This window comes from Mus musculus, chromosome 5 (genome assembly GCF_000001635.26).
Source record: "Mus musculus strain C57BL/6J chromosome 5, GRCm38.p6 C57BL/6J".
Lineage (NCBI taxonomy): Eukaryota > Metazoa > Chordata > Mammalia > Rodentia > Muridae > Mus > Mus musculus.
In genome coordinates, this window is record NC_000071.6 from 51675997 (window position 1) to 51699878 (window position 23882).

The following is a 23882-nucleotide window of genomic DNA, read 5'->3' on the forward strand; positions in this document are numbered from 1 at the left end:
ACCGCAGGTTACTAGATTGGTTAGCTGAGGCAATAGACTTAGGAGATACACTGGTTGGGTATTTTAAGATATGACTCTGGAAATAACCAGACCTCAAGGAAACTTTGGGGGCACTCCTCATAACAAAGCTGTTCTAAAGCAAGCCCTTAGCCTCTCCAGACATTCCATGTCCTCTTTTAATAAGAACCTCAAGAAGTATAAATGAAGTGATGGTCCAACTAAGTACTTAGCACAGTATCTAGGACCCAACGAACCACACTGGGATGTTTGTTTCACAGTCACCATATTCAGGACAAAGCATTTAAAAGATGAGGCAATTCAGAAACACCCACAAGGCAGACCTTATCATTTTCTCCAGTGTTTGGTCACTGACCCAGGTGATCTGCTCATTTATTTACAAATAATTATTAAATACCTGCTGTATCTCCAAATAAAAACTATTTTTGCCCTTTCTTATACCAGGGGTTGGTGAGGTGAAGACTAGACAAGAAACATAAGAAATTTATAAGAAATCAGAAAGAAATTATGCATTTTAACTATTAATATAGCTAATGTATACTCGTGACATTGAATTTTTATTTATTTATTTATTTATTTATTTATTTATTTATATTATGAGAGGTTAATGCTGTTGAAAAATATGAACTTCTACTTTAAAAGTAACAGAGATAGATCAGAAATTAGAACCAGCAGCGGGGTACCACAGTCTTTTTCAGATATACCGTATTCTTGTAATACTTGCCTAAGAAGGCAAAGAATGCTGAAAATTATGACTACAGATACATTCTAGGTTGGGGAAGTATCTCTAAACAACAGCACTGAGATCCTGGTCTTAGAATAACAAGCAGTGTCCCCACGAGTGTTAATTTTCACTTGGCATCATGCAGAAATCCTGAGAAAAGCTCGGGACCATCTGCTCAACTCTGATAATGAGGGACAGGGGGCTTCTCTGGGGAACATGCCAGGATATAGGAAGAACTTGTAGCAGACATGGGACCTTGGCCATTTCAAGAAACCACAGAAGTGTTTGGCCACCATCATCGGGCACTCTCTGTAAAACCACAGGCTCTCATCCCTTTTTGTTCCCTTAACTTAAAAATAAGTCATCTGCAAAAGAGTGTACTTCAAAGCCAAATCATCCATTTTGGAAATGTCAGAACTTTCTACCTATTGCTCTTGAGCTCTTGGGATAATGTGTCCAGGTAAAGGGGATACTATGAGTCAGCAGAACAGTCTCTTCCTATTATAGGTGCAGGAAGAACAAGCTCTTGATGGATGGATATACACACAGGCATGCACACACGAACATGCATGAACTCAAGCACTCCTGCATGCACCCACGCATAAACATAGTACACTCATTTCAGTAAAGAAGGCACTTCACGTCTAAGAGACTCACGCTAAAGTTTCTTAGCTTTCTAGTTTGCAGTTTCAACTGACAGCGACCAGGGACAGTGTGAAAGCTTTTCACAGCTGTTTATATTGTCTGAGATGTTCTTTACCTTCAACGTTCCTTGGTTCATAATCATTACTACTGCGTGTGAAAATCCAGCCCTTTCATAGGCAAGACCTGAATTCAATCTCTCCTTCCAGGAATATGGCAAGATGAACATCAGCATCACCGTGAACTTGCAGCAGTAGCATGGTGTGAAATCTGCAGCCACCTTGTAACTTTTTTGAACAAGTATTGCCTCTTTAATGACAATTAGGTGCTGGGTGCAGTGTGTAATTTCTTCTGGCAGTTACTGGTCTATGAAGGTATGGGAAAACCGCCAGCATATCTGAACTGCAGTTATGAGCAGTAACAAGGGTTATAATTTACATGTGAATTCTGTTCTTAAGTTAATGAGATATCTAATGTAGAAGCCAGGAAAGGGCCTTTTGTGAGCTCAGCCTCTTGCCACCCAAAATAGAAATCTGCTTTTTAAAAATATTATACCTTTCCTATGTTCAGCTTCTCATAGAAGCACTTAGGTTATTCCCTAAAAATTAGTGATGCAACAACTTCACCACCATGTGCCTAGTGAGACAAGAACTTTTTGTAAAGATTTTCCAGAGGAAAATGACATTACATGTAGACAAAGAAGAAAGTCTTTGAAGAGAAAAAAATCTATGTTGTGAGCCACCAGACCTCCTCAGACTGAGTCAGAGTTGGTGACTGTCAGGTGAGAAGGATGGTACTGTTTGCCTTGAGGCACACCTCAGTGGTTGACCTGGACTTTCTGTGCTCGTGATGTGTTCCTTAAACCTTACATAGAGTTTCTGCTGCTCCCCCAGAGCCTCCTCTCCACAAGCAGCTGCTAGCTGCATCTCTGCCTCTGGCATAGTCTATGGCCAATGCCTGTCCATCTGTACTGGACCCTGTCTGTGCCAACCCTTTGATGACCTGCCATGTGCTGAGTTGCTCTTCTGATCTAAAGCTGGACCTGTAAGACTTTCTAGACTGAGGTCACTTGACTTCCACTCAAACCAGACTCATGCCTCAGCCTCCAAAGTGTTCAATGTCCCCCTACCTGGTGAAATATCTGAGAGAAGTCCCTTAAAAAGCCTCATGAAACCCTGACTCATTAAGAAAGTCACACAGGAAAGGACACTAATGACTAGTAAAAGGAAAACTCTTTTTAATTTTAAAAAAGAAACCTTTAGTTTAAAATACATGTTGAATCTACCTGCTTCCCCTGCATTGATTTGCAGGGTTACTATGGGGCTTTGCCTTAGTGAATGAGAAACAAGGCCAATTACGCAGTCAGGACCATGTAAGCTGTTTCCAGTTTATTCTTCTGCTTGTTTATGTTTGTTTGTTTGTTTGTTTGTTTGGTTGGTTGGTTGGTTGGTTGGTTGGTTGGTTGGTTAGTTGGTTGGTTGGTTGGTTGGTTGGTTGGTTGGTTGGTTGGTTAGTTGGTTGGTTGGTTGGTTGGTTGGTTGGTTAGTTGGTTGGTTGGTTGGTTGGTTGGTTATAAATACAACCACACATTTATATAATTTATTACAAAATAAGTTATAATTTATCATATTACAAAATGCTTGAGAGACTGGTAAAGTGCTTGAGGACCTAAATCCTATGTCCCAATATCTTCATAAAAAGCCAGCTGTGGTGGTGTGCTTGTAATCCCAGAACTGGAGAGGTGGAGACAGGAGAATCACTAGGGCTTGCTGGCCAGCCCACCTAGATAAAGTGGTGAGATGCTGATCCGATGAGAGATACTAACTCAGAAAATAAGGTAGAGAAAGATTGAGGAAGATGCTGGATATCCATTCTGGCCTCCTCATACATAAGCATACATACACATTTCCACTGACACACACATGCACACATACATACATACATATATATATACATACAAGGCCCTTGTGGCAGGTTTTTCATTTGTGAAATTCATTCCTAGATCCCCTCACTGAGCTGAGCATCCACTACAGGCCAATACCTCTAAGATTTCATAGCTCCAGGGTAGATTGAGATACAGAAGACTCCATCCTAGCAGTGCCCCCCGTGTTGCAAGATTTAAAAATAGTAAAGCATGCATTGGTTTTTATTTTGTCGTGCATTAGGCAATGCAAAAGTTTTCCTGAAATGCTACACAATTCGAGGTCCCAATTCAACGTGTCTTGAATAACTAGCAATCTCCTCAGCATGGTGTGCTGTCCTGCATCTGCTCAGATTTCCCTTATCCTGGCCACCGCATCTGAAGCATTAGCTTTACTGTGCCACATGCCCTCCATGTCCTCTTCTCCCACATCTCTTTGGACTCACTGCTGTATAGTCTATCTAAAGTTCATTAACAATCACTGGGGTCTGCCTGTTTTCTGAGGAGACCATCCCCTCCCTCAGGTATGAGCTCCATTTTCTGGACGGCTCCAGTTTGTGTAGGAGGGAACTTGAAGCAAGTTCTCAAAGATGCCTGTGCAGTCCTCATAAGAATTCCATCCCTCCTCTCCTACACAGTCAATCACCGTTCTCATTCCCAACAGGGCAAGTTCAATAAGCGATTAAATTTTTGGCAAAACGAAATGCAATAATTGCACATGTCCCATGCCTGGACATTTAGTCAGTCAGTTCATAGTGAAGGAAGTCACAGTTGTGAAGCACTGCTACAGTGCCAAGAATTAATTACCCCCAAATAAGTTCTTGGGGAGGGACCAAGTTTCCCTCATCAAAATTCAAGTCAAATGCCACAGTACAAAGGGAAAGAGGAAGAAAAAGTCCAGCAGCCTGAACAGGAAAGAACATTAAAAAAGAGAGTTGGGACATAAAAGAAGTATATTGTGATGGCCACACGCCTTGTTCCTCAAACACTACTGTAGGATAACACTACTGCAAGTTCACTTCCATGACCGCATCCCTAGAATCAAGAATCTGATATTTCCAAAGCAAGAGCAAGTTAAGTATTATTGTCCCCAAAGAAGAACTTCTCCCTGTACTTGTAACAAAATAAAGCAAGTGCCAGTATAACTGCTCTTGTGGATATTGAGCAAAGACACCAGCTGGAGCCAGGGCAAGCATGAGGCTCTTGGTAGCATGGACCTTTCTTGGATCATTGCTTTAGTTTTCCTTACAGAGGTGCATGAAGGAAGAAATGCCACAGATCCACTGTTTGAACACAAGCTTTTTAGATGTTTATGTTTACTTTACATTGTTGAGTTACCGACCATTAAAACCTGCATGGCTTAAAGCAACACATTTATAGTATTACAGTGGCTGAAGGTCAGAGGACAGGCATACCACAGCTCTACTCAGAATTGACAAGGCTTTGAGCGATGGCTATGCTCTCAGACAGGGTTTGGAGTCCTTTTCCACAGCCTAAGTTCTCAGTATTCATAGACTTAATCTTGTGGAGACTGGGACCCTCAGGTCCTAGATACTGTCAGTCCCTTTAATAACTTCTTAATTTAGGAGAGTAAAAATTCTTAAGAATTCTTAAGAAAGGACCTGATCCTACCCAGGCCTTTCATGTGCAAAGGTCAGAGTGACCAGGCCTAGAGTTTACTTGATTAAATCCTATCAACAGATTCTGCCTTCTCTTTGTCTCTGTCTCTGTCTCTCTGTCTCTCTCTGTCTCTGTCTCTCTCTCTCTCTCTCTCTCTCTCTCTCTCTCTTTTATTGGATATTTTCTTTATTTACATTTCAAATGTTATCCCTGTTCCAGGTCTCCCCTCTGGAAAACCCTAATATCCCCTCTCCCCCTGCCTCTATGAGGGTGCTCCCCCATCCACCCACCCTCCTACCCACTCCCGCCTTCCTGCCTTAGCATTCCCCTATACTGGGGCATCAAATCCCCACAGGACCAAGGGCTACTCCTCCCACTGATGTCCAACAAGGCAAGATACATGTCCAGAGCCATGGGTCCCTCCATGTGTACTCTTTGGTTAGTGTTCTAGTCCCTGGGAGCTCTGGGGGGGTCAGGCCAGTTGACACTGTTGCTTGCCCCACAGGGCTGCAAACCCCTTCAACTCCAATTTGATCCCATTGAAAAATCATTTCACCTTTACCATATGTCACAGTGCCTTCACTGATGTGAAGTGTCACCATATCACAATCAGATGTCCCAAAGTGAATTTCGTGGAGAAGCCTGTACATGAAGAAACCCATAGCCCAAAGTGAGGGGCTCAGGGACTGTGGTGAGATTCTTCCCAGTGCAACATGGTAATTCTCTCTTGTCAATTCAGGCCCCTTATAAATTTTCAAGCATAAAACAAAGTTGGGGGCGGGGAGGCAGGAACCCATTCAGAGTACAAAGTGCAGGGTTGAACCCTATAAAATGGCCAATAGGTCCCAGGGTCTTTTATTTTTGCCCAGTAGAAATAGACAATATATAATGGGATATATCCTATAAATATGTATGTGTATTCACATATATCCATATACATATATTCCCACCGTGTATACATATAGAAACACAGATTAGATCTAGAGCCAAATGAAATAAACATAGAAACAAATCAGAGATGCACAATGGTCTACTTTCAAATAGCAAGATCTCTGACCTTGTCTTAGTTAGGGTTTCTATTGCTGTGATGAAACACCATGACCAAGAGAGAATTACAGTGTTGCACTGGGACCTTGGTGGTTTTGGTTTCAGTTTCGTTCTCAATAACCATGGAGTCTCAAGGAAGGTAGATCTATAGAATGAATGACGTTTATAGACCTAGCTTTCACGTCTAAGCCCAGCTAGCCTCACAGATCTTCAGCTTTTTGGACCCAGCACAACTCTTCTTAGTTCTCTTGGGGCACATGTGAGTAAGTGTTCTGTGCTTCCACTTACATAAAATCAGAAAGTTCTGGTAGAAGACCACTTCAAAGCACTTGTTCTTCTTGGTGGATGTGTGAAATTGTGTCTAACAAAGGACACTTTGTCCAAAGCTAAAACACAATGCCAAACTAAACAAAGCTAATGTTCACTTCCTAAAATGTAAATACTCAGAGGACACCTCATCTATCACCTGGAAGGTAGCTTCTTCCTTGCTTCAACTGTCAATGGTAAGTATAAGAAAGAAGACTCCTCCCCTAAGACTACAAGAGCACAAAGCATGAGTTCTGTTGGGGTTGATTAGACATTCACCACTATGTTACTGCATGTTCCTTGGTTTATTACTAGTACAGCAGTACCATAGAATTCAGTATCTGCAGTAAGTGGGGAAATATAAACTCAGATTTTAGACATCCCCCCAATGATGCCAGCACTAGTGGTATATGTTCTGTAAATGGGAAGCCATCATCTCATTCCAGGTCAGTTAGAAAGCAAACAACAACCAGTACCATTAATGCACACAGATGTCCCCACACTGGATATGCTCTGAGAAGGAGACCCACAGTAGAGTAGGTGAGAAACAGAAGGACAACAGCTCTTTGATCATGCAACCAGATACTCAAGCAGTGAGGCCAATCCTATGCTGTTTTCTCCTTGAGTCTGTGCACAACTAAAGGCAAGATATTAGTTTTTCCAATCTCTGTATTATGAAACATGTGACATGAACATGTAGAAAATTTATTAATCCATTTGACAAATATCCTGAGGCTTCACCAAGGATGGGGTTTATTGGCAAAGCACTTGCCTAGCATGCACAAAGTCCTCAGGTTCAGTACCATCATTATAACACGATGACACATTAACAAATACTAAGGTAAGAACAAGATCTGCACAGCCAGAAGCAACACGAGTAAAGAAGGAAAGAGAAATACAGGTACTATCCTATGAACGGACTTTTCCAAATGTGGGTCCCTTCCATCATTCTAGATCATCAGCATGGTAAGCGTGGCTGTGGCACTGCAATCTAGACAGGGGCCCATAAAAGTGTCTAAGTCTTTTCTACAGCTCCTGCTGTTCAAACTGTGACAAGATATGTCTAATCCTACTTTATGACATCCTCCGAAGTTTGAAAGAATGAATAACACTCTGGAAAAGTACCAGATGATGAATTACACTGACAGATGGAACTGGCTGGTTGACTCAGGTATCGTTGACCTTGAGTGATAGTACCATGTGGGTATCAGCATCCTTTGTCTCAGGTTCAGCCAGAATTCCCATGATTCTCACCATTTTAGGTGGGAGGACAAAGGTTTCTGGAAAAGAGATTGCAGGAACAGGAAGGGAAGGGAGGTAGGTCAGCAAAATAAAAGGCCCAGCAAGGTCAGTGCTTTTGCACAGCTGAATTCAGGTCTTTAGAGGCCTGGGGCTAGAGAATACGGGTCCTTTCCACCATTCCAGATCATCATAAGAAATGTTCCAGGAATGGTTAAACGTTCTGATTCTAAAAAAATACCAAAATATTCACATAAAATTGTAACACCATAGCAACTATTTAAACTAAATTACACATCACTGGACTTAAAGTAAATAGGTGTCCAGGTGACCAGTTGTGACCTTGATCATAAAACATCAAACATTAAAGTGTATTTATCTTCTGATACTATGCATGAAATATGAAATCAGTCTAAATTCCAGGGTGAGAACTCAGTAGGCAAAGTACTTGCTGAACAAGTCTGAGGAACTGAGATCAGATCCCCAGCACCCAAGCGAAATAATTACCAGTGACTCACACCTGTGATGCCTGCACTGGTGGGTGGGGGACAGAGACAGGATCTCAGGGTCCAGCTTGTGAGAAAGCCTAACTGAATTGATATGCTTTCAATGAGAAATTCTGTCTCTAAAAAATAAGGTAGAGAAAGAACAAGACACCTGATACCAACTTCTGAACTCCAAGCATGCACACTCAAGCATGTACACATGTACACACAACACAAATGTGCCCATGTGTGCACACATGTGCTCTCTCTTTCTCCCTCCCCCTCTCCCCCTCCCCTTCTCCCCCTCCCCCTCCCTCCCTCCCATCCCTTCCCCCCTCCCCTCCCCCTCCCCTCCCTTCCTCCCTCCCCCTCCCCTCCCCCCTCCCCCCCCTCTTTCACACACACACACATACACTCCTAAAACAGTATTTCTTAGCAGCTGAAAGGCCTATGAAGAAATTAACAATGAAGGTAAGTCTTATTGGAAAGCTGAACTCTCATCTTAGAGAAGGAAATTATACAAAAGGAGGTGAACTCTGCACATAGCAACAGTGAACAGCAAACAAAACAAAGGAAAGATAAAAGCAAACAAACAGAGAAATGGGGGCCTACGTAGAGATGGGGGCATCTCTCACCAATGAGAGAGGAACGACGGCAGACATAGGCATTTCAGGGGAAATAAACATAATTCATGTACATTTGCAGTTATAAGACTTCCTCACAAAATTGTTTCTAGAAATGTTTAGTGACATCAATAATGCTGTCATTATTTATGAATAAATAATACAAAGAGGGCTCAGCATATTTTATGATACTCAGCTTTTGGATGTAATAAAAACAAACTGGATTCTATACTAAAATGCATCGTTCCTAGAATCAAAAACATTAACTGATACATAAGAAGTGTTTGTGGACAGCTTTGAGACTCAAATAGGTTTGGAACAAATGCAATTTTCACATGCATACACACACACACACGCACACACATTCTTAGAGTAAAAGAAAGAAAATGTTCATAAATGTGCCTTAATCTTTTAGAGAGGAAAAGACATATCCAAAAGCATTCAAGTGTAGGTTTCCATATGCATCCAGACACAAAAATTTATATTCAGCTGGAAGCTCTCAAACTCTTACAATGCTCAGGGTCAAGTTGTAACATCATAAAAATGATAAATCCCTGTTCGTGAAAATAATTTTTCATTTATGTTGAAAATTAAGGGGACTGGTCCATTTCTGAAGTATGAATATAAATAGAAATTTATGGGAATCATGTGCTCTCTCCAAACATTAGTTCATTTTTTTACAAAATGCACTGGGATTTAGACCCAACTACTTCAATAAGGAGTTGATATGAAACTGTCTACAGTTCCTTTCCTCATTTCTCTCCAAACAGGTACAATATTCTTTTCCCCTTTATTATATTTCTCTCTTTTTTTTCCACAAGAGTCAGTAATAGTGTTTAAAATGTCACAAGTCATTTTTTTTTCAAATTTCCACCCAGGTAAGTCACATTTTTAAAATGACAACTATTCTTTCTACAAAGACCCATTTTAGTAAGTTTTACAGCTCATACAATTTAATTCAGAAGGTGTGTGGGTGAGGGCTTGGGTATGTGGCAATGGTGGCAGGGAGCAAATAAGGCCTTCTACTACCTATAAATGCCAGTCAACCTTAAGTTTGTGACGTACGTCTCCATACCGCAAATGTCAGCAAGTCTTCTAGTAAAAAAGGCATGGGGGTGTCAAGTAACTGTGCAGTTGTCATGCCTCTCGGTCTCATTTCCAAACATTCCTCCATCCCCCCCACCCACCCCTTACATTTTCTGATAGAGTGACTCCCCCACCAGCGTGTTCATGTCACAGCCCAAACTCTCAGACAAAGGCTCATGAACACCTCAACTTATATATATGAAAATCTCTTCCAAGGGAGCCCCAGCCCCTCTAGAAGTATCTTTGTTTTCTTCCAATAAAATAAGTAAATAAGTAAACAGACTTCGACCAAGGAAAGCATGTGGACATTGTAAACATCACAAGCACTAACGATTTTACTTCTATCAATCGCCCAAGACTAACACTCAGCTATACTTGTGAATTTGAAGAGGTGCATATGATATGCCTTTTACTCTAACGTTTCATTTAAATTATTGTGAATACTGTTCGGCAAACAAAATGTCAATCGTGTGGGTCTTAAGAAACAAATTAGTCATTGCCTATATATGTCATCATCAGTCCACCCAAGTTTTCTCTCTATTGTAAACAATGCCTAGCACAACCTGTTTCCAGCTCTACATTTGTACGATTTCTCCAGCCATGTCTTAGTCTAGATTCCTAACAACAGCAGCTAACATAAATAATGCTGATCAAGGACTTACTTACCTCTTATCGAGTTCTGACACCATACTTTCCACGCCCTATCTCTCTGAATCTTTGTACCACTCCTGGCTCTACAGGTTAGAAAATGAAGAGGTGAGAAGGATAAATAACATTGTCCTGGGAAAAAGATCACCCAGATGAGACTGAATCCCAAACACATTCTTTTAACCGCCCTATTGTACTGCACTGAAGGTAAAAATTCTACCTCAAATCATATCTACATTTCAAAGTATTTTGATGAGACAGACCAAAGGACCCTGCAAGCAAGCCGTTTACTCACTGTTGCTATGTATCGAGTTATGAGGTTTGTACAGCTCTCCAGGATTCTCCAGAAACATTTCCTACACTACTTAACCACCACCTTCCAGTTACGTTTAACACCTCAGAAACGGTGCTGTAAAAATAAGCAAAAGACGCAGGACCCAAATGGAGCATAAAAGTTGTTACAGATGTTCTTTCTTGACAAACAGCTTCTCCGGACCACATAAGTTGTCCAAAACCTCTTAAACCTTTGCTCTGCATCACCCACAAAGGACTATGAAGGGAAGGCACAGAGGAAACTACAGGCTAATTGAAAAATCATTCGCAGGAGATGTGGAAGGGGGGATTCTGCTCCGTTTCTCCAGACATATATATAGATACCGGGAACATGGGGAACCTTCCCTATACTGAATGACCGGCTAATCAGCACACTCAGAGGAAAATCATCTCCTTTTTCCTCTTGTGTGTGGCTGACTCTGTGATTAATAATTCATGAGACACAAGATGGGGGGGGAGGGACACTCCTTAGAGAAGAGAAGATCAGGCATCAGAGCTACTTCCATCCCTTCCTCTAGACGGCTCCCAGTTCAAGGAAAGATTGCAGTGTTGACAGAGGAGGCGGCTCACCCACCTATGAACAGGTGCTCCTGAACCTTACTGGTCTGCTCGAAGATCATTATCAAGATTTTCCATTAGCTGGACCAAGTAAATGCTTTCCTAAGTGATCCTGTCATTGGTTTTCTTGCTTTGTTTTGTTCTGTTTTTTTTTTTAAATACTTATTTTGGGGAGAAAGGCTCAATATAGTACTGGCGAGAGCCCTACATTGACCCTCAGTTTGCAGAATTTTCCCCTTGTCTTTTTTGGAGGCACAATTAATATTGACCATGCTTCTCATTAATTTTCTACAGTCAGCAAGGGATTTTACGTTTTATAAGTATAACGTCAATACAGACTGACTTAGGAGCTCTTATTTGTTTTGTGCTTGACTCCTGCATTCAGTGTTCTCTATCCCTACAAGGCAATGCTTCATGGCTTAAGCTATTAGAGAAAGTCACTTTAGCCTCAGAAAGTGGGGAGCTCCAGGGCTCCCCAGAAGGCAAGCATGTGTTAAAACACCATGATGTGACTGTCGTGGGAGTAAGTGTTAAGGGTGGAGATGGAAAAGGAAGCAGAGCTGCATCATCCCTTCCTTTCATCATCTTCCTCTTCATATCCTTTGCCCTCTGTAACCTGAGGAGAACACACGGGCAGCTCAGCATGCACTTTCTTTCTCACCACGCACAGACGTCCTGTGTATTTCTATTCTGTAAAGCACCTCTCTTAGTTATGCTGAATTCTCCAGGACACTATGAAAGACACGGTGTTGAAATGCCCCCCTAGTTTTGCCACAGCCAGCATGGCCTTCCACAGTTTACTTAACAATGTTTCTGAGACAACGCTAATTTGTGTGGTCCTCCGAGTATGAAGGCCTCTTAGAAACTTGAATTATCTGAAGGTTTGGCCTGCAAGTAGGGCTCCTGGTCCCTAGAGAGACTAATAGGTCTCTTCTTCCCCTTTCAGACATGTGAGAAACTGCAGAGATTCTCCTAGCCGGAGGTATGAGTCGTCCATTGCCAGATACATGCCCCCTCCAGAGCAGCCCTCCTACAGCACTCTGTCTCATGCCAAAAAGTGGTCACTAAGGCTTTTCAGAGCTGCACTAAGAAATGGACACATCTCTTGCTAGCTTTTCGCTTTACAACATCCAATGGTGGCCCTTTCTTTCCTCAGCGATTTAGCAGGAGCTGACTCCCTGCCAGGTGCTAAGCTATGCATCAAAGTTGTTTGTCCAGTCCCCAAATAGCTCACAGGATGTGGTATCTGGGACGATGGGCAGGGAGGATGGGACCAAAGGGAAGACATGGAAATATCGCAAAATTGTGATAAATTTAGTGTAGGAATGGGTACAACCTGTCCATATTTGTTTCCATTAGAAAAGTAGGTTCTCTAGTACTTTATAAGCTGGAGTATATCTTAAGCAAATTCCTAAAACTATTTGCCACAGCACCATGGCCACTCAAATACAGATGTCAGCAGCACTGAGTGTTAAGTGTCATCAGAAGGAGAAAACCAGTTAAGACCTCAGAAGCACTCAGCCAGGCACATAGCATGCATGAGCTGTCACTGGCTTTGACATCCAGCCTCAGGTCTCTGAGGATTCATGTAAAGGTGTAATTTGGGGTCACAGAAGCCATTGAAGTGTAGATGACATGAGAGCTTGACCAGGAAGGGCCATTCCATATGGTGTGCCTAGGCCAGAAAGTAACAGAAAGAATAGACTGCAGAAAGAGGACACCCAGAGTTAAGCACAGATGTTACCCTGAAATATTTGGTGATGGCCAGACAAGGAAGGAAAAAGAAAAATGGCTGGCTCTTACTCTATTACTCTTGCCTCTTGCTCCTTGGCTCCCCCTCTCTCCTCATTCCCTTTCCCCTTCTCTCCATGTGCTCATGGCTGGCCTCTACTGCTCTTCTCTTCTTCTCTTCTCTTCTCTTCTCTTCTCTTCTCTTCTCTTCTCTTCTCTTCTCTTCTCTTCTCTTCTCTTCTCTTCTCTTCTCTTCCTCTCCTCTCCTCTCCTCTCCTCTCCTCTCCTCTCCTCTCCTCTCCTCTCCTCTCCTCTTCTCTCTCTCTCTCTCTCTCTCTCTCTCTCTCTCTCTCTCTCTCTCTCTCTCTCTCTCTGCTGTTCTCTGCCTCTACTGCCCTCTTAACTCCCCTCCCCATGCCCTAAATAAACTGTGTTCTATACAGAGAGAGAGAGAGAGAGAGAGAGAGAGAGAGAGAGGAAGGAAGGAAGGAAGGAAGGAAGGAAGGAAGGAAGGAAGAAAGAAAGAAAGAAAGAAAGAAAGAAAGAAAGAAAGAAAGAAAGAAAGAAAGAAAGAAAGAAAGAAAGAAAGAAAGACAGAGAGAAAGAAAGATGGCTGACTCTGGGAGGACTAGTTAGGTATGGCAGGACTGTGAGAAGAATCCAGGGTAGAGAGCAGGCTGTGAGCAACAGGGGCAGTGGCAGAGCTAGAGCATAGAGAATAGTTGCTCATTTACATGGCTTCTATTCTGCCTGGTTATCTATGTGTTTCACTCTTTCTGCCCATCTCCTGTGTCTCACTCTTTCTGCCCATCTTCACACTGTCTCTTGAGTTCCTGTCCCACCCCTCATGTGTGTGTGTGTGTGTGTGTGTGTGTGTGTGTGTGTGTGTGTGCATTCACATACACATAGAGGCCAGAGGTAACACTCAGAGGTAATACTGGGTATCTTTCTCAATCCCTGTCAAACATTTTGAAGTAGGGACTCAGTTGACCCTGGAGCTCCCCAATTTGAGTAGACTGGCTGTTCCACAAACCCAAATGATTTGTCTATGTCTTCCTCCTTACCATTAGGAATATAAGTGCTTTCTGCCCCAGCTTTTCTCTAAGGAAGCTAAAGATCAAATTCAGGTCTTCATGCTTGTAGGGCATTTTATCAACAGAACATCTCCCAATTTGAGTTCCCTCCTACTCTCTTTTACTTCTGTTTCTGATTGTCCTATGCTAGCCCAAGGCATAGAACTCTATGCTCTCTACTTCATGTCTAGCTGTCTCTCCCTTCCTAGACACGGCTCTATCACCCTCTTTCTCTAGAACATTCCCTGCCTCCCAAATGTAGATCACTCTCCCTTTGCCTATATCTTTTTTTATTCAACTTTTCATTTGTCTATTTGGGTGCAGGCACCTTTGGCAGAGATCTACTGCATGTCTGCTCACTGGCATATTCCTGACAAGGGGAAGCACACCTGTCCCATGATAAATACCCACCAAAGACTCTAGCCCCTGTACAATGATGGTGAAGGTGAGTGGAAAGGGTTAAAGATAACAGGAGCACATGGTGCCTCCTTGACTAGAATTCTGAACACCTAATAAAGCTGGTATCAAATTGGAGAACACCCAGCCCCTTGGGGAACTGTGGGCTAAGGGGGAGTCAAAGCTCATTTGACCCCTCAGTTCTACAGTAATTCTTCTGATTGTCACTTTCAACCATATATGGAAACAAACCCTAGACAAGACAAAGGCCCTTGCCTTTTTAAGGTTTAGGGGTATTTGTTACTGAAGGTGAACTAATGCTTACATGTAATGTTGAAAATAGCTCAGCAACTAAAATAGACATTGAAATGAATGAATATCCATCATTTTAGGAAAGAAGAGAAAGGAAAATTAGAAAGCATGATTTAATATATGCATTAAAATATTTTACAATTTACTCTTGATTTCAAAATCTCTGATATAACTATTGTAGTTAATACTAGTTTGTGACATTCAGAAATATATGTCCATGATTTTTACACAGTCATTATACAGTATATACATTAGGAATTTTCTCTTATTTGAGAATGCTTGTTATGAGTTTATATTAGTGGTCACTTAAAAAAATCAATGTGTGATGTCAAATTAATATTTATTCTTTTTGTTCCCATAGGCAGAAAATTATAGGCAAAACCCAAATCAAACTGGCTTTCATCATAGGAAAGTTTAATATTTTGCATACAGAAATGAAGACCTATGTCAACTGATAAGAGGAAGATCTATTGATTGCACAGATGTGCAATGGATCTAGCAATGGACAGAAGTGGATTAATTGATGGTCTCTCGGTGAAGAGGGCAATAGGAAGAGGAGACAACTTGGGCCTTTCTTCTACTATAACCAAATGAAAGACTTATGAAAAGACCAGGATTTTCTAACCATTTTCTTCAGTATTCAAAAGTTGAAATCATATATGTATATATATGATATATATATATATGTGTATATATATATATATATATACACTCATAGCTCAAAAGACTTAAGTTTTAATTCCTTTATATTATAAGGGATATAACATTATAAAAGAAACCATGACAGGTCAAAAAAATCATCCCCGTACTTTGACTAAAACTATTTATTCATTCAACAAATACTAGCTGATCTCCAAGTATAACTAAGGATTGTACTTGATTAGCAGTTTTCAATCTGTGGATGGTAACCACTTTGGGGGTCGAATGGCTCTTTCACAGGAGTTGTATATCAGCTATCCTGCATATCAGATGTTTATACTGTGTTTCATAATAATAGAAAACTTACACTCATGAAGTAGCAGTGAAAATTATTTATTTGGAGGGTTGGGGTCACCATAACTTGAGGAACTGTGTTATAGGATGATAGCATCAGGAAAGCTGAGAACCACTGTACCAGATGGTCTGGCTTCATCAAAGCTGGACCTCACAGTCATGTGGTCCAGAGCAGATTGCAAAACTTCAAATACATGGCTGAAATGCCTGGTGGCATAAGAGGGGCCAAAGGGAAGCAGGTGGCACCCCTTACAGTGGACAGCAGAAATGGCCTCGTTCTAAACCTTCAAAGCAGGTGAAATGTAAGCTTCTCTCAGCAGAGCTTTCCAAACGGTGGCTAACTTCAGAGGCAGTTTATAGTTAAGCTACCATCCCATGATATCTATGTTGCGTTCAGCTCATGATCCACTGTGTCTGCTTTCCCTCTGGTGTGATCAATAGCTGGGACCCCGGGAAAGCAATACCAACCAGGCCAACAAGAATAAGTGATAGCCAGCGGCCACGCTGTGTCCAGAGCGGTATTTAGACATAACTCGCCAGTGGATACCTTGTTAAAAGCAGGGTCAGGCAACTGATGCTGTCAGGACCAGCATGCACAGCAACAGGCGTCTTGGCCAGCTCTGACCCAGATATCCTGCATGACTTACAACCCTCCACACATGGCCACTTTACAAGCAAGGACACTGAAGCTGGGAGTCAAATCAGATGAGGAATGATGCTTAGTTCACAGGAAGAAGCCTCTGCCTATTCTCTCACTGTCTACCTGCATCCTTCTAGTCAGCTGAAGTTCTGGCTTCAACTTCGCTCAACAGCCTCATCATATTATATACACCCAGTATAGTGTGACAGTCCCTATGTTCCATCAGATCTACTTCATACTGTCCACGTCTTTGGCAGGGACAACCTCAAAGATTATCTGACATAGTAAATAGGTATAAATTTCCTGTTATGTCATTTTCCATATATTTAAGCTATTATACCTAGACTATCCTGAAGTCGGATCCCATACAGCACGCCAGCTCTCCCACCCTCTCAGTTTATTAAGCCACCCCCACCTATGTGAGTACTAGGGCATGCCAGAGCTCAATGTTGGGGATGGGGTTTTTCGGATAGCTTCTGTGATCCATGGACCTGTATCAGTTATCCAATAGCTAATTTAATATTGAGTGACAGCCAAAACAGGCTACTTTCACCTCATCTTCACATGCTGTATGCAAAGCAGCTCTGCCCCTGGCTTGATTCCTTAAAGCGTGTAAGATTTAATTATCTCACGCTGCTCTCGAAGTAATGACATTTTACTTAGTACTTTTAACGCAGGTAAACAAAGTCCTTCTGACAGGGAAGCTGAAAACGCCAATCTCAGGAAGTTGTAACACAAAATGTCCCTCCCCTAAAGAAACTTGGCGTTTCCTTAACCTAAAGTTGAAAATGAACCCTGGCCTTGAGGTTGATGGCTCTCAAGGTTCAAAACTCTAATGCACTCAGAGCGCTGTGTTCTGTGATGACTTTTCCCAAGATAGAGAATGTCCAGCTCTAAATAAGACAAGGAGCAAAGACTGCGAGATGAGCAGGGATACTGAGGGTGGCAGTTATGTGTTTTACTAACACCAAACTTCAGAAAAAAAAAAAAAACAAAACATCTGTGGGAGTCTCCACACACTTGAATGAACACCATCATCTTTCTGTCACAGGGAGGGCCCTGGATTTGGAGAGCACCGTAGAGATTTATCTGCAGTGCTGGACTCCAGTGTCTCTCAATTCACATTCATTTCTACCAACTCTCTTAAGTAGAGGATCTTCACTTCCCTCCCCAGGAATCACAGATCAGTTCCCACGGCCCGGCCCACCCCCCTGCTCATCTCTCTTGTTTAACAGGATTTCTCCTGCTTACAAGACTCATCTAGAGTTGCCTGTCCCTTATGACCTAGGCTTTGCTGTCTCACACTGTCACCAGGAAAAAATGGCATGGACGTGAAAGCAGGGGACATAGAAGCCAGCAAGGCTTCCAGTGTACAAGATGAAGGGACACAGGAAGAGACACAGGCATAAATAGAGTGCATAGCTGAGGTGGAGTGGCTGCCCACTGTTCCCTGTGCAATACTGATATCAGGTGGATTTTTTAACTATCCCCAGTGCAAAACGATAAAGGTGGGCAACGGTTAGGGTCTGGAGCTGTAACTGACCCTTCCCTGAGTTGGGATCTCCCTGTGTTTTCTGGATCAAGATTCCTTTGTGGAATCTCCTGCTAGTGATCTTTGCTCTTTACAGTCATGTATGGTCCATGATGTCTCCTCAATTGAGACATGTGATGGTTGGCTCACTGCCGTGCCTGCAAGATTGTTGGATGGAATCGAACCAATACTTATAATCTAAATGTTCTAGATGGAATCAAAAAGGTTTGCTAGTTTTTAAGTCCAAAAGTGTGGCAGTCCTGTGTAGATACTACCTTCCAGTAGCCACAGGCTGATTCTGCAAAGCAACTTCTCCTCAGAATGGAACCTGTGGCCTCCAGCTCACTACATTGCCATTCATTAGCATGACCTGTGAAACCATGAGTTTCTGGTCCTTCCCAGACTCTTTCTCTCTCTCTCTCTCTCTCTCTCTCTCTCTCTCTCTCTCTCTCTCTCTCTCTCTCTCTCTCTTTCTCTCTCTCTTTCTCTCTCTCTGGAGAACTGTGTACTCAAAATGAGAATAAAGGCACAGTGGTTTGTAGAACTGTTGGTATACATTATCCATTACTGATTCTTGAGCTTGGCCACATCCCCTGTCTGACCTTCAGCTTCCTTGACAGGACAATAAAGCCTATACAAGAGCATCTCTCAGACCCCCTTTGGCTATGTGTAACTGTGAACACAAAGGCTGTTTTTAAATGGATCCTCAAGATATGAGTGGAAAGCTCTAAGCTTCGAGATTTTTTTTTTCCCCTTAATTCTGCAAACCCACAAGTGAGCCACTACCAGAATCACAGGCGCTCAAAGACTCCACAGGGGAAAATTGTCAGGTCTTTAGACACACACTTCCACTAAATAATTGTCCATCCACTGCTCCGAACCACGGAGTGGCCACTTTGCACAACAGGCGATCATGTGCAGTTTATCTAAGAGGCTGAGCGCACAGGAAAGCTGTGGATAGACACAGCTGTCTAAGCTGCCCAGCCACAGGGTAATTGTATGTGTTTAGGATGAGAGCCAGCACCCAAAATCAAAGCCCAAGTGAGAAGCTGGTAATGAGTCTTAAACGACGCTGTTGGGCCCCCTACCCTGTCTTCTCTACCCAGAATTGCATAAATAGGGTCTAGGTAGAAATGAAGCCATTTACATAATGGCGACTACCTGATGTGTCAATAATATTGTGGAGACAGAGGGAAACCTGCTTTCAACTCATGTTTCTGAGGTTTTCAGTGGCAGAAAGGACTTTCAAGTGGCATCAACATCCCCATCATTTACAGAGAGGGACATGAAAAGCCAGAGTAGGGGAAGTACTAGACCCAAGAAAGAGGATAATGTCCATTTATCCTCAGGCTGAGGCATGTGTGATATGTGTGTATCTGTATATGGACATGTGTGTATGCATATATGTGTATATGTGCATGTGTGTGCAGGCACCCATGTGCAGCATCCTACCTTCAATTACAGCTCAATACAAACTATAGAAGTAGAATGCTTGCTGACATCCGTTCTCAGTACACGAGTTTCCATCTGTTTCCCTTGACTCTGGTTTTCCACCTATAAATATGGTGATCATTGTAATACTTATTTTACATCATTGAGTCAGGGTGGGATAAGGCAACTCATGTAAAATATTTGGAACAGAAGTCTGGTGTATAGGTGGAACAGTTTAAATACCAACTCTTTATTTATAAACATTGTTTTCTAATTAGAAACTCTGGAATGAGTTTCCAATGAGTGTGTATGTACTATAGCCAAGTTTCTCCTGACTACATCCTGAAGGACCTCTGTGCATTTATTATGGGTCACTAAACAGTGACTTCACCAACCTGCAACTTAATTACAAGCCAGAAAATTGCTAAGAAGATGCAAGGATAAAATATCAGGAAATGACCCACAGCTTATGCAACATGTAATTGTTAATAAGAAAAGTAATTTTAATAATCAATTATTAAGATTCTCCTTCTTTTCCACAAGTTGCTTTTGATTGAAGGCTATGGGTCTCTTCATATAGTGAACATGTCATGTCTTGGAATCCAAACCCTTTCCACACCTTTCAGTACATTATTCATCACCAACAATTAGAACTAATCTTTACAAAATACTTATCAGCTTGTTAGACACTGTACTAGGTGTACTGCATAAATCTACCACACTCTGAAACAGGTCACATTTTTAGCAACCCCATTTCATAGATAAGCAAACTGAGTTGTGGAAAATATAAGCCAAAGGTACTCCTCTATATAATTATAAATATGCAGATATTTTAAATGATAAAATAAAACTTAATTTGTCCCACAGCATAAGAAGCTGACAAACTATTTTCTTACAGTTAGGACAACTGAGACACATGGCACGTGGAATGGTAAATGCGTCAAATCAGGCAATCCCAGATAAACCCTTAATCATTATCAGCAAGCCCTGTGGAATTGTGCCCTTGTCAAAATGAATGGCTTCTATTTATTGAGCCATCAATATGTCACTTCATGCAAATGTCATACATGACCTAAATGACCACGTTAGAACTCATTGAGCTTCCATCCCACCCTTAGTTTAAGACCTATCTTGTGAGTCATGACAAGTTTCAGAGAAATTAACAAGGAAGACTCTGAAACTTGTCTTCCAGTGTTAGTTCTTGGCCTCATTAGCTATAATACTATGGAAAATCACTTTCAGTACTGTCTTATGTCTATAACATGGAATAAATAAGTCCCCCATGAGTAAATGACTGAATGGCAGTCGTTCATAAACAGGCTACTTCTATGGAGCCATGAGCCATGAGAGCCTGCATCATCAGCCAAGTCCTGACATGTGAGAGAGTACCTCATATTCACCGGCTGTGTTTATAATAAAACAAGGGGCTTGTGTTTTTTATGAAACTGAAACTTTCATTTTTCCATCCATTCAGTCATCTTTCAATAGGGCACTACTCAATGATATATTAAAATTTTTGTATTCAACGCTTATCTGCCATGCAGACTACTCCCAATAAATGTCAATTGCTGATATATTTGCTACACTGTTCCTCTACCTCCTGAAAAAGAGGCAACATGATGATGAACTTGGGAATACAGGATATTGACGGGACTTTGTCTGCGCCAAGCCTCTGGCTCAGTACTGACAGGGAGAAATCACGAGTCTGTTTTGAAGATTCTGCTGGTGCAGACCAGTGTGTTTCCATGGAGTCCACCAGGACACAGAGTGAAAAAGAATTCAATTCCTCCAATTTCCACTCTACTCCACATCAGAGATGCCCCCTCCTATTTTCTCAGCTATAAATCTTTTCTTTGGTCTTGACTTAACCTTCCCCCTGGCCCTTCCTTCTCCTCCTGTAGGTATTTGATGAGATTTATCAGGTTCAGGCAATGACACTTGGATTGGGAGTCTTGTTCACCACTGGACTCGTCATATGATTTTGAATGTGTAACCAATCATCACTGGGCCTTGATTTCCCCTTCTGGATAGTTGAGTGAAAATGTTCCTGGAGGAAGCATAAGACAGCATGGCACACAAAGAACTCCCAGAAGCCTCTTTCTCCCTCTCCTTTTCTGTTCTCTGCACAGCAGGTAACCTGAGACAGCATTCGCTAATGAAGATAGAAAGAGGGTAATGACAAATATAAGGACAGGGTCTTTTTATTGTTATTATGAACTTAATTATGAGATCCCAGAATATCTGGAAGAAAACTGCTATGGAAGGCAGGGGGTTTCACTTATGGCCAACAAAAAGAAGAAAAAAGAAGAGAAGAGAAGAGAAGAGAAGAGAAGAGAAGAGAAGAGAAGAGAAGAGAAGAGAAGAGAAGAGACGGAGGGAGGGAGGGAGGGAGGGAGGGAGGGAGGGAGGGAGGGAGGGAGGGAGGGAGGGAGGGAGGGAGAAAAAGAAAAATGTCCTTGGTGAAGCCATGTTACCTAAGCCCTGAGAGAAAAGGCCTTCGTGAAGACATGGCTGGGACTTATGTGTCATAAAGGCCTCTCTCTGCACAAGGAGGTGGGTGAGCCTGTACCAGGGCTTATAGGATGGAGCCAAGATCAGGAGAGGCTCCCATTCAGAACCCCATCATAAATTAACACTGATCACCTATTGACAAGCACAAGAGACCATTGACCAACCTGAGCGATTCTGAGATAAGTGAATTAAATGTCCCACAATGGTCTGTAACAAACAAACCCTGTGTGATTAGTTGTAAATGGGCCCCAAATGACTCAGAACTTTTGGTTTCAATGGGGGTTACAGGAGACAGATGATGCATCTCTAAAGAATATTTAAAGCATCCAATAATCCCCTCCCCAACCTCATGCCTTAAGGCAAATATACAATCCTACCAGAAAATACTCTCCTCTCTGGGAAGATCATTTGTAATGGTGGACGCTACCAGTCTCAGAAGGGTTTACATTCAGTGTAAATAAGGTAGATCTGAGAAGTTAATGAGTTCCACTACCCGGGCTGCTCCTTATTAATTCACACAACTTGAAGACACCTACTAAAAATAATACCTTTTGAGCCATATACCATCTTTATGGAGACCATTAATGCTTCCCCATAATGGAGCAGTTACCAGCCCTATTATTCCCCTTGATCACTTTCATGCTGGTGACCTGCCACACCAGATCCCCCACAATTCTCACTTGTATTAAAGAACCCTCTGATTCCATGCCTTCCCATTCTCCCAGTGACTGCCACCTCCCTCCACTCTTGGGAGATGCCAGCCAAAAACCTGCCTCTTCCCTCCTCATCTCCCCTTATAATCTGAGATACACAGAACAAGTTGGGATAAAAGCCACAAGGGAGTATCTTAAAATTTGCATGAATTTTAAGCCATGAGATTAGAAGCCATGCCTCATTCACTAACTCAATCATGTGCTCACTCATTCCTTTCGTGAATTTTGGAGTATCTGTCAATATACTCCATCAGCATCAGGGCTGAGGATATGTGAGGCCTCTGTGGAGAAGTACATGGATAAGCAACTGACTGGATAAAGATCTGAGTGAGGAGCCATCTCTATAGAGAGTCTGGAAGGATGAGGAGGGCTTGCCTGGAAGGGAGCCCAGCTCTAGGAACCTCAAGTTATAGGGTCAACCAATGCTAGCTGGACTCTTCAGCTTTTCTCTGTCCCCACTGAAACCCCAGAGTCTGCTCTACCATAATACAATACAGGTAATACATAATTAGTCAGTGTCCCAAAGAAGTCTCAACAGAATCTCATATACATTGCCTGTCAGTCACCTAGCAGTGTGGATAGAGACCCATTTCCCCTCCTATTCTGGCCATACAAGTTTAAGATGCTCATGTTTTCCCTTTAAGGCATCTGATACCATGTCTTCCATCACTGATATTCCCAGCAGCCTGTGTCAGGAGACAGCAGAAACAGGAAGCAAAGCCTTTTAAATAACTAACTTCTCTGTGGCTCCTTCCAACGGTGAAAAGACATGGTAAAATACTGGACAGAGAGTTATTACTGCTTTTGTTTTGAAAACATATGGCAAGCATTTGACAAGGATTGATGAGCCTGAGGGAAACTTTAGGTCTTCTTTTTTCGGTAGAGTTCTGTCTTGTATATTATGAGGTGCTGACCTCATAGACATATTGGCATCCACCCAGCTGTAGCAACCAAAGATACCCAGATATTAGTAAATGTGCATGAGTCAGGAGAAAGAAAAGATCACCCCAACTGAGAAGCACTGCATTAAGTTTAAACTGCCAGGAGGTGGCAGATCCATTGGCCATTCACCCCTGTGGAGTTTCCAGTGGTTGCCATAGAATCTCAGTACTGGAGATGACCTTGGGTGGACCCAGGCCAACTCAAGATTTTGCTCGTAAAAAGAGAAACTCAGACAGAAATGTAGCTGTCCTACAAACACATACCAACAGTTGTAGAATAAGTGATAGACCTCTTCCCTGTCTCATACGAAGCATTCTACCACACCACCATTACATAGGTTATTCTTTCAGTAGATTCTA

At 42.1% G+C, this 23882-nt stretch overlaps 1 protein-coding gene across 4 annotated transcripts in view; it reads right to left on the reverse strand.

The window, feature by feature from the left end:
• Positions 1-23882, reverse strand: part of Ppargc1a (peroxisome proliferative activated receptor, gamma, coactivator 1 alpha) — a 661605-nt gene that overhangs the window by 221748 nt on the left and 415975 nt on the right. The window lies entirely within an intron of this gene.